General features: G+C 33.1%; 1 pseudogene; it reads left to right on the forward strand.

Annotated features, from left to right (window-relative positions):
• Positions 1–12,323, forward strand: part of LOC143389660 (kynureninase-like) — a 92,442-nt pseudogene that overhangs the window by 59,396 nt on the left and 20,723 nt on the right.

Raw genomic sequence — 12,323 nt, forward strand, 5'->3', positions numbered from 1 at the left:
ACCCAGTATGAATCACAAGTGTTTGTCTATCACTTGCTTTTTCATGCAAAACTGGTTCTCCATCCATGAAATTTTAAAGTGGCTAGTTAAGCTAACAACTCAACCAATTACACCAGTGCATTCCTTTGTGGTCACCATCCTATTTCTAAATGTGGTCACACATCAAACATTAAAAACATGAGAAACAAGTCACTCTTGTTTAATAAAAATTGATCCTTTTGGTAGCTTTAGTAAGGATAATTTTAGGTGAACGCTCTCTTTCCCCCTAGTGAGTGGTGGGACAAATGCAGTGAGTTCTGATACAGTCTGGTGCTAATGCTTTGTGTTCTGCTAAGGTGCCAGATTTTAGATTGTTGGTGCAAATGTCAACCTAGTGAAGAAGAGGGGGGAGAATAGTCTTTGTGAATCAAAGGATGAACCATGACTTATGGCATAAAAGTTTGCTAAAAATTTACTTAAAGATATTTGTATTACTGTTTTTAATCATTGCAATAAATTAAGATTTTTTCATGTTCTTTCTTAGGGTTGTTTTGTTGGCTTTGATCTGGCAAATGCAGTTGGAAACGTTGAACTCCACTTACATGACTGGGGAGTCGATTTTGCCTGCTGGTGTTCCTACAAGGTAAAAACAATTTAACATATTTATAGCCTTTTATTTCACATTGATATTAATCTAAAGGAAAAACTGGCTCCATGGGCCAATTTCAAAGATTGAAGTTACTTTGCTCCATTTCTTTCATTACTGTATGGTTTGATTTGGGTTATAAGTAGAATTGTATGAAGAATGATATGATATTTAATTTTAGCACTTCCATCATTACAGAGAACTTATTTCTTTAATTCCTAAGCTGTTATGAAAAAATCAAAATGTTCTAGAGAAAGAGTCCCACAATTAGAACTTAATTCAAATTGATTAGGATTCTTAGTGTTAGTAAGCTGTGAAATTTCTACATATGTAAATATAATTCTTAGGCAATCAGCTTGGTATTTGAAGAAAATTTAATTAATAGGTGAAAATAAAACAAATTTAATATAGGCATTTAAAAATGTGATGCTTTTATTATTATTTCAATATTCTTGTGGCAAAATAATTTAAATATGGGAGCTTTGAAATTAGACCTCAATGGAACTATCTACTAACTGAGGAAAAATTTGATCAAACTTTTAAAAAGACCAGTTTTGTTATCAACCTAACAATACAAATTTTCATTAGGTTTTCATTTAATAAGATTCCCCAGGATTCTGTTTTATTTCAAAAGTTCAAAACTTTTAAAGTAAAATGTTATATTTTTATTTAAAAACTATGATATTGTTTATTTTAATATATTTAGGTAGATTCATAAAATTTAACTTATTTTCCATCCAGTATTTAAATGCAGGAGCAGGAGGTCTTGCTGGTGCCTTTGTCCATGAAAAGCATGCCCACACAATAAAACCTACGTGAGTACCATCTTCAAATTCTTCTTTGGCGATGAACAAATAAATGCATTTTCATAGTATGAAAAATTTACAGAAATTTCTAAGATGCTATCCAATGGGAATCAGAATTGGATTGCAATTATTTTACTACTCTATTAACATTAAAATGTTTTATCAAAAATAAACGCTTTTGAAAGACTTCAATTGGTTGAACAAGAAATTTAGTCATAAAAGGGAAGCTTCAATGCTAAAATGAGCCACTGCAATCAGCTAGAGCAAATGGTTATATGAAAAAAAGACTGCTTGAATTTGGTTTTTCAAAAATTAGACTTTAGAAAATTTTGGATTCCTCACAATGATGAATAAATCAAAGAAAACCAGAGCTGTGCCTAATAGAGGCTTGAACATGGCATGTTTTATTAAAATTAAATCTACCTTTAAAGCTATAAAATGTTACAGGATGGCTTGTAGGGAATATCTTTCGTCCTAAAAGATTTTATCTTCCATGAAACCTGAAGAAGCTGAACACTGAACAACACTGATGACATAAAAAAGTAGTACTTTTCTATTTTATATAACTCTCTTTATGTTTTAGAGAAAGTATAAATGCAAATGTAATACACCAACACATTTACACATTTTTATTTGACTGAGGAACTTATAACTGTTCCTTTTATTTTTATCTGGTATGGAGATAAAGGAATAATATTCTGAGAAGTCAGGGGGGGTAGCCTTTTTATTGTTGTTGTATTGGAATGTGTGTGATGGGGAGACTGTCTAGACTCCCAATAGATAACATAATAATGTTTGATTAGTTTTCTGAATCCTTTCAGACACTGGCTGAGTGGTATAATCTTTACAGGAATTGAAGTGGAATTAGTAATAAGTCTTGCAGCACCTCACATTTCTGAAGTTATGTGCATATATAAATCCTAGGAATTTAAAATGGTTTTCTATAATTTATTTAATAGTCTAAAATTTCTTCACAATTTTAAAATTTTTAAATTAAAGAGCACATTTCCTTTAGACAGACATTTAATAAGTCATACATCTTCATTGTTGTTACTACATTAGATTTTTCTCTCTGTCGCAAATACTCAGAGAACAATATCAAGTATATTATAAGGTTAGTATACATATTTTAAAAGTCCTCTTCTATATTTTTAGCAAATCCCATTGATAGCATCTCACATAGCACAATTATTTTCCACATAGGTGGTACCCAAGTTGTTTCCTGCTTTTGTGTGATGACTCACCACCCTAGCCATTTCTTATTCTTCTTTAATTAAATTATAGTAGACCAGGTTCATATTCTAGCTTGACTTCTTGCTGATCTGTTTAGGCCTCTTAATGGAAATATTATCAGCATTTACCTCATAGTCAAATTTTGTGAGAAAAAAATGAGATGATGCATCTAAAGCACTAATTGTAAACACTTCAGCATTTTACTATATGTGATTGATACATGTGGAGCTATATTTTAAGAATCCAAAATAAGAGAAATTTTAAAAAATGATGGGTGACATTTTTAACAATGTCATTGGGGCATTCTTTAATGTTATTTGGTAATTATATAATATTTACTCCTAGATATTGTGTTTACTCATTGTAAATTTGTATACTAACATACAGACTTCTGCCCAGTGGAGATCATTTTTTTCATGCAGTAAAGATAACCCCTAGAGTTACAGTTTGTGACATTATAGGATTTTAAATAATTTTTACCTATCACCAAGTTTATTTCAACAGATCTTTCCCCAATTGACTGTATAAATCCCCATTCCTGAACTTTCTTTTTTACTGCCCTTTTCATCTCACTGGTTCTCCCATTAATTACTGAGTTGAATGACATATTTCTTGCGTGTTCACTTTGTATTTGTGTGAGAGCAATGCTTTTAGCTTTTTTGAAAATATATGCATTGCATTTTATTCAATTCACTCTGGAGACAGTTGGGACTCAAATCAGGCTTGACTAGTAAATTCTGCCTTAAAGGAAATCCTGTTCTTAACCACTGAGCTCTGAGCCACATCCCCAGCCGTTTTTTGTTGTTGTTGTTATTGTTGTTGGTTGTTTGTTTTGGTTTTTGTTTTTTTGGTATTTTAGGGTCTCACTGAGTTGCTTAGAGCCTCACTAAGTTGCTGAAGCTGGCTTTGAACTCTTGATCCTTCTGTCTCAGCCACTTGAGCCACTAGGATTACAGGCGTGGGTTACTTACTGCACCTGGCTGGAAACCCTGTTCCGAGCTTATTCATGTTGTTTTCTCACATTCTTAACTTTTCTTAATGTGATGCCTAGTGACTAATTCAAGTGCTGCCAATTTCTATCGTTAATTTCCTCTCCTCTACAAGGTATCATGCAATGTATTTGATTTGTGTTAGAGAATTAGAACTTTTTAATTACTGATGGAAAGTAGCAGATTTATTTATACAAGGATCTGTTATTTTCATATAATCTGTTCAGTATCCCTGAGAGAAAAAGAAATGCTTTGCCAAACTTTACTTTGTGTTCCATAAATGTATTTTACTTTTTTATGAAGCTACAAATAAACACCACCTTCCACAAGAGTGTTAGAGTAAGCAACAGGAAGACTTGAAAGGCAAAAATATCATGTTGAGCAAGACTCATTGTTTAGATGTTAGGATAATATTCAATAAGTAAAATTATTTTAAAGATGAGGGGAAGAAACATTGCTTGTGGAAAATATGTATAGCGCAGAGATTAAATACAATTTAAACTTCAAAAGTTCCTGTATGAGGACTAACTCTTGCCAGTTAATAATTATCTTTTAGCTGTTAGGCTTTGAGGATCAGCTAATTAAATATGTTTAACAAATCTTCCATCACTTGTAATTTTTTTTTCAATTTTCTTAGAACATTAGAGAGACTATGGAGAGTCTGTGTTGTTAAAGTATTCAGTATGATAGCTGAGAACCATATGGAGAACATCGAGTATACCAGAATGAATGTAACTGCTCATATATATATTACACTTTGTGAAGTCATCTTTGTTGCTTAAAGAAAGGTGACATCTAGTGTCTAAATATATTATTTCAACGTAATGGTATCCAAATAACGTTTCTTGTTTTAATTATTCACCCTTTAACAAGTACCTTAAAGTGTGTGTGTGTGTGTGTGTGTGTGTGTGTGTGTGTGAGAGAGAGAGAGAGAGAGAGAGAGAGAGAGAGTGTGTGTGTGTGTGTGTGTTTAAATGATTAACTATGTGTTTAATAGTACAAGAATTTCATAGTTAAAGCCTTGAAGAAAGAGGAAGAACAGGATGAAGGTGAGAGTCCACGGAAGGGGGAATTCCTTGTGTGTGCTTAAACAGCAGGCTTAGACCCTAATCAAGGCTGAGATAAGAAAAGTATTAAGAGAATGGGCAGTCCCTTGGTGCAGAGTGGATTCCAGCAACGTAATAGTGAATTGGAGAGTTTAATATTGGTATATGATTCTGAAATTGTCATTAATATAATGTTTCCATTAGCATCTGAGAGAATTTATCAAGGAATCCTTAGTAGATTAGGTAAAAGAGATTTGATAAGGTACTTCAAAAGCATATGACTTGAATATTAACAGTATAAAAAAAATGGTGAGTAACTAAAAAAAATCTTTAAAAACTATTACCTTAAAGGTCATGCTGAAAAGTTAAACATAATATGAAGTGGATTATATTTTGCTACAGTATCATTTTGTCAAAGTACATGCCAAAAAAAGAAACCTATATTTACTATATTGTCTTTTTAAGATGAGCATATTATAAATTTAATCTAAATTTTGTCAAATTATAAGTTAAATCCTTTATAATTTTTAACTTTATATTTTAATATGCATCTTAGTGACAATTTTTTTCCTTGCTAGGTTTAAAATTGATTTTATTAAGAGACCTTTTCCCTTTTGTCTTTAGATGATGAGAACTTCCAGTATGTCTGTATGCATATGAATATGTGTGCATATATGTATGCACGTGTGTGTGTGTGTGTGTCTATTTTCTATTTCAAAAATTTAATAAGATAAAGCTCACATTTTACTCTGACACAGGTATTTTTCTAAGCTGGTCATTGTTCATGTAAAATTAAGGAAACAATCCTTAATTGATTAAGAAAGCATAAGCAAATATAACCAACAAATACTTCTGTGCAAAAATCTTTCTTAAAAAATAAAACTTTTGGACTGGGCTTGTGGCTCAGTAGCAGAGTGCTTGCCTCGCACATGTGAAGCACTGGGTTCGATCCTCAGCACCACATAAAAATAAAAACAAAATGAGGATATTGTGTCCATGTATAACAAAAAAAAATTTTTAAATAAATAAAACTTTCTTGATGGAATTAAAAAGAGGTGATTGTTTATGATTTTTAAATCTTACTGGCCTTTTGGAGAGAGATCACTTAAATATTCAAAGAGTGAGATAAATGACAGAAAACCCAAAATTAGAATATGTGTCCTAAGGCAACTCTAATTAATGGGCCTGGAGAATTCTCAGACTAACTTTTCCATAGTAGCTGTGGAGACAAAAATGACTAACTCAGAGGTTCTTGGGAAAAGCTTGAGCAAGGAGGTAGGAAACTAAAGACATGAATCCTCTGTAAAATAGAACACAGTGTTAACTAAGTGAATAAATTCACTCTCTGTTACTTTGAAAGCTGAAAATGTTGCCTATAAGAGAGATTCACTTCATAAATTTCATAAATTTAAGAAGGTATAAAAAGAAGAAAGAATTATTTAAATGGCATTTTTTAAAGGGATATGTCAAGTGATCTTTTCCTCTTTATCTCTTTACTAGAATTTTTATGGAATCTGAGTTATTGACTTAACATTTTAAATTTTGCCTCATTATCATAAAATATTTTAGAAATTATACATGGTGGTAAAATCAGGATTTCAAGCTCTCACTTATTTCTAGAGCCACACTCATGCATTACATCTGTCCTCTGTCATGGTCTTCAAATTGTTCCTCCAATGGGTCCAGAAATGGGCAACTTACTTAAAGAGCACTCATCTGTAGCATCATAACACATAACCTAAACTTATTTTCATTCAGAAACTGTTTTATAAAAATTGTTAGGAAAAGATTTCTTGTTTTCTTGGCTTGACAGTTTCAACTATGTAAAAATTTCCAAATAATTTTCCTGTATGGTGAGTTTAAGCTGCGATCATAAAAATAACTTATTTGTTTGGAAGTGTGATCACAGTTTAAAATAAATTCAGTAAATAATCTATTTTTGTTTGTTTGTTTTTTGCTACTCAGGAGATAAAATAATCCCAGTTCTTAAATTAAGCCAAAATAGTAATTATCTGTATTAAAAAATATATTAAGTCCACTTCTGTTCACAAATCACTACTCTCAGATAATAATTACATAATCATTAATTCAGGAACACTGAAATCCTTTGAAACCTCAATTTTTTTTTTGTTCTAAAATGCAGTCTGTTGTCTCTGAAGATATATGGGGGTCAATGATCTTTTCAGACATTAAAAGTAAAACTTATCAAAGAGCTTCAGCTTTTGTTTTAATTGCTTCAAGTTTTTTCCTGAAAGAGACATTTGAAATCTACAGGTTTTTTTTAACTAACTTGCTAATTTTTAATGTATTCTTATTTACAAAGTGCATGTATTCATCATGTTCTTTATGAGTGCCAAAGGAGCCAGGCTAGAGGTTTGTTGTCATGTCACATGTACTGTGTATGTAGGTGGCTCTTGTATGTGGACTCTTCACACACAGACCAGTGGGGGTCCTGAGACATCGAATACTGGGGTTAGCTTTACAGACCCCAGGACACTTGGAATATATGCTCAGGACAAACATCTAAACTATGGGATCCATTTTATCTTTGTTTACCTGCTTTTACTCTCCAAAGAAGATAATTTGGGTAGGAATTACCCTTTAATCCATCACTTTTATGATCAGCTCCTGTACAGGTAGCATGCTGTTGGTTCCCACATCATTTCCTATTCCCATCAGCTTTGGTCAGGGCTCAGAAGATTTGACATTGACCATGGCAATATATGCCTAAAAAGTATGTGGAACTTTTTTAATGTAAGGGGAATATGATCCTAGTAAGACTTTATTTTAGGTGATATGATTGAAAAAAATTGATTATAAATTTAAACCTTCAATTCTAAATTTTTGCATGCAGGGATATTTTCATTAATATTTCTTTAACAATCCATAGTGATCAAGAATTTTCTCTTGAAATTTGTTAAATATATGCCTCTTTACTCTCAGCATAATAGACTAACCATTTTCCAGCATATGGAAGATTTTTACTTTGCACATTATTCTGAAGGCGGGTGTGACTTGCAAAACTCTGACAAATTAAATATGCATTTCCATATGCTTCTGTGAAGACCAAATATATACATGAAAATTAGCTACATAGTTAAAATTCTTCATGAGATTTTAATCAGCATTGATGAACAAAATTCAAATCATATTGTCTCTTTTTTTGTGTGGGGGGTGATACTGGGATTGAATCCTGGGGTACTATACCACAGAGGGTTCCCCCAACTCTTTTATGTATTTATTTTTTTTATTTTGAGTCAGAGTCTCATTGAGTTTTCCAGGCCTGTTCAAACCTGCAATCCTCCTGCCTCAGCCTCCTGAATAGCGGGGATCACAGCTGTGCACCAGTGTATCTAGCTTTGTATAGTTCTTTCTAAAGTCTGAGATTGAGACATCTTTCTCTTTTTGTACTTGGAACATCTGTATTTATTTCAAAGAATTTCAAAGCATTATAAACCTATATTTTAAGATAAGACAATTCAAAAAGTATATTCAGAAAAATTTCAAAGGCTTATTTTTGTGTGTGTGTGTGTGTGTGTGTGTGTGTGTGTGTGTGTGCCAGAGATCGAACCACCCAGGGGTACTTAACCACTGAGTTATATCTCCAGTCCTTTTTTATTTTGAGACAGGGTTTTACTAAGTTGCTTAGGACATCATTAAGTTACTAAGACTGGCTTTGAACTTGCAATCTTCCTGCCTTGGCCTCCCAAGCTACTAGGATTATAGGCTTATGCCACCATGCCCAGCCAAAAGCTTTCTGATTAGTAATGTAGTTATATCAAAAATATTAATTTGGTTCTTATAAGAACAGCATATTATCCTGAGACTTCAGAAAACAATTTTCATTATCTGCATTTTTTTATTTTAGGAAGTGCATTTTAATGAGTATGCTTGTCATACTGTTAGCTCACTGGATATATTTGAACGGCTCTTCTATAGAGTGGGATTTGAGAAGGCAATTGAGTATGAGCCCCCCTGTGTATTTACAGGTGGGTGAGCAAATGAGAGAAAGTAAACAAATTGAACTTAGTAAACTTTCTTCACACTACTTTCTAGAGTAGTGTTAAATCACACAGCTTAGAACATAGCCCAGCAATTCTGAATAAACAAATTTTTTTTAGAAAATAGAAATTGATAGAGATCTTCTCTCTGCAAGGAGTGAGGTGATATTCCACCTACTTCCTGTCATGCAATGTCAAGCCTATGGCTGGCTGCTGGTGTCTAGGGATGAGTATACAACTTATCAGTTGAACCAACTTATTTTGTCAGTTTGAAAAATTTTTTTTGTTTGTCTGTTTTCCTTAGGACCTTTGAATCTGTATTTATCACCTAGCCATGCTTTTGCTTTCCTCACCAAGGTGCTAATTTACAACTTTCTAGCTTTAAATTCTTCTTGCTCTTTTTCTCACTTTTTTCTATTGTGATTTTTGACCTTGTTTTTAGTTCATACCTAATGCCCTCTGGTCTATATTTGGATGGACTAGCATTGCCTTCTTTATATGTGTTTGAACTGCTGTTATTTCTGAACTCCAATATCTACTGAACTGTAGCAAGTGTTTCTCTGTTTTCCCAACCTTTCTACTCACTGCAAAGATGGATTAACAACATTAATGCCCTGCCATGAAGTCATGGCTGAAGAATTTTACCAGGGAATTTATGTAGCTATGCAACCAAGCCCAAACCCTACCATACTGAATGCTTGCCAGAAGCAGACTTCCATTATACTCAAACCCACATTAGTTTACATTTGATTATACAAATTGGATTGATTATCGATCACTTTGGCTAATAATAGAAAACAGAATTTGGATCAAACAAAAAGAAAGAGCAAATAAGTCTAAAATGTTGTTCATGAAAGAAGTTGATATTTTCACTATATGCTGCCGAAGAATTTTGAGTTTTATTTCTTGAAATCAGAGTTTCATAATGCCCCTGTGCAACATTTACACTCATTAAAGATATATTTATTGAGCATCTACTATAACACTCCAGGAATTTTTTTAAGTCATTTGGAATATACCAAAAAAAAAAAAAAAACACTCACACAAAATAGAGTCTCTAACATGATGTCTGAAAAATCAGTACATCTTATAGATGATTTTTAAAGTATAAGGGGGAAAGGAAGTATCAGAACATACTAGTGGCATGCTTATCAATGTGGCATGCTTATCAATGTGCAATATTAAAAAAGCATTCATGAACGATCACAGTGAGAAAGTAAGAATCAGATGAAAAGGTGAAGAAAAGAAAAAGAGGGTGAAGCATTTACCTGTGGAAAGAATTTTGGTTAGAAGAGGCATTTTATCAAAGATTCTAAGACAAGTGTACATCTTGGGTGCTTGAAGAAAAGCATATCCACAAGCTGCAATAGATTGAAAGAGCTGGAGACAGATGGACAAGAGATAAAAGCATGCAAATGATGCAAGCCCTTGGCTGGCAATACGGAGACTGGGATCCATTGCCTATGTTGACAGAAGAGTGACCCTGACATAAAAACTTTTAAAATGATCACACCAGGGGCTCTGTTGGGAATAAACTGTAAGAGGGTTAGGAGTGGACTTTTGAAGACCAGCCAAAGCACTATTGTGGATAACAGGCTAGAGATGATTTCAAAGCAGAGGGGTAGCAGAGGAGGTGAGGAGAAGTGGTAGGACTCTGAATCTATTCTGAGATATATAGCAATCTTTGCAGAGTTCAAAAATAGAAACATGATGAAGTTTTATTTATGTAAGTTGATTACATTCTGGAGAGCTGTACAATATTGTGCCTGTAGTTTTACACAGTGTTGTACACTTAAATTTGTCAGGAGGATGGGGTTACATGTTCTTACCATGATTTTTTAAAAGTAAATAAAATATTAAAATGTAAAAAAAGAATAGAATTGGAATGTCAGTTAACTGATGGATCTTTGCAATAATAGAAAAGGGAAATGCTCACTATCTAAAATGCAGTAATGGCATATGGGATGGAGAAAGCGTTACAGTTGACAGTTATTAGGAAATTGAATGAAAAGGGCATAGAGAAAAATTTGGATAGAGGGACAAGAATGAGAGAATAAAGATGAATTTGATGTTTGTGCAAAAGAATACTAAGTCATAAGTCCTATATCATATACTTATTTAATAACTATGAAATGTTTTTCTTAAGCATCTACTATGGGCAGAACAGTAGGCAAGAAATCATTGAAGACAAATGAACCCTCTCATTCTGGAACTTACCATTCAGTGTGAGCATTCCAAGGCAAGAGAAAAGCTGGTTAATTTTGCCAACGTGGGGACATTTATGCTGACTGGAGACATGCTGTTAACTCAGACTCAAGGGGAACAGGGAAGAGTGGGGGACTAAGACAAGGTGGTTTCACATGCATCTTAAGCAAGGGCAGAACTTTAAGGTTCTTATGTTCCAAGAAGGGAATTTTAGTTTTATCTTAAGGACAAAGGGGAGCCACTCTTTGTATGGAAAAAAAAAGATTACAAATTCAGCACTCTTCATCTTTCCAGTCTTTTTTTGCTTATGGAAAACAAAATAGATCATTCTGAAATGATCTTTTTTAACTTTTAAACTTTGTGATTCTCAAGTGATAAAAGTAAAGCATCAGGTTAAGGTAAACTAGTGGTTGTGATAACCGAGACTAAAACCAACATGGTTGGAATCCGCCTGCCACTGGCCATATCTGTGGCTGTGATGACTCTCTCCATTCTCCCTTTCCTTTCCTAAAATGTGTTCAGAAAAGTTTATCCCAAACTATGACATACTCAGTTTTTTGCTTTACTCATGTACAGAAAGGTACTTTTTATATATCTCTGTTTTATTAATGTGGTTGTGCTTTGTTATTTTGCTGCATAATAATTATACATATTGAAGAGATGCAGTGTGATTGATTCATGTATACAATGTGTTAAGATGAAGTTAGTGTTATTAGCATATTTCTCACTTTAATCTCCTATTGTTTGTGGTGAAGCATTCCAAAATCTTCTTTTCTGACTATTTTGAAAAATACAATATTTGTATTTTTTTTAATCAATGTCTTACCATGCTTTCCAGACTGGTCTGGAACTCCTGCACTCAAGTGATCTTCCTGCTTCAGCTCCTGTGTGTTGGGACTCCAGGAATACCACTCTGCCTGGCTATAATGCATTCCTTTCTGTTTCTTTTTCATTTTTCTTTCTTTTGTTCTTTTTAGGATATGCATGACAGTAGAATGTATTTTGAAATATTATACATCCATGAAGTATAACTTATTCAAATTAGGATCCCATTCTTCTGACTACAATGCATTTCTAATTGACTATAGTAACACTGTGTATTGTAAAACACCAGAATTTTTCTTCCAATCTAACTAGTTGGATACTCATCATTCACACTCCAATTATTCTCCTTATTCCTTACTTTTATAAGCCTATACTGTTCTCCCTTCTATGAGCTCAACTTTTCTAACATTTACACATGTAGGAGATCATGCTGTATTTGTGTTTCTGTGCCTGGCTTATTCCATTTTACATAATATCCTCCTGTTTCATCTATGTTACCATGAATGATAAAATTTCATTTTTTTTGGTCAAATACTATCTCATTGTGTATATTTTCTTTATTCATGGACACTTCTTTATCATGGGCCATTTCA

The sequence above is a fragment of the Callospermophilus lateralis genome, unplaced genomic scaffold (assembly GCF_048772815.1).
Source record: "Callospermophilus lateralis isolate mCalLat2 unplaced genomic scaffold, mCalLat2.hap1 Scaffold_63, whole genome shotgun sequence".
Classification (NCBI taxonomy): Eukaryota; Metazoa; Chordata; class Mammalia; order Rodentia; family Sciuridae; genus Callospermophilus; species Callospermophilus lateralis.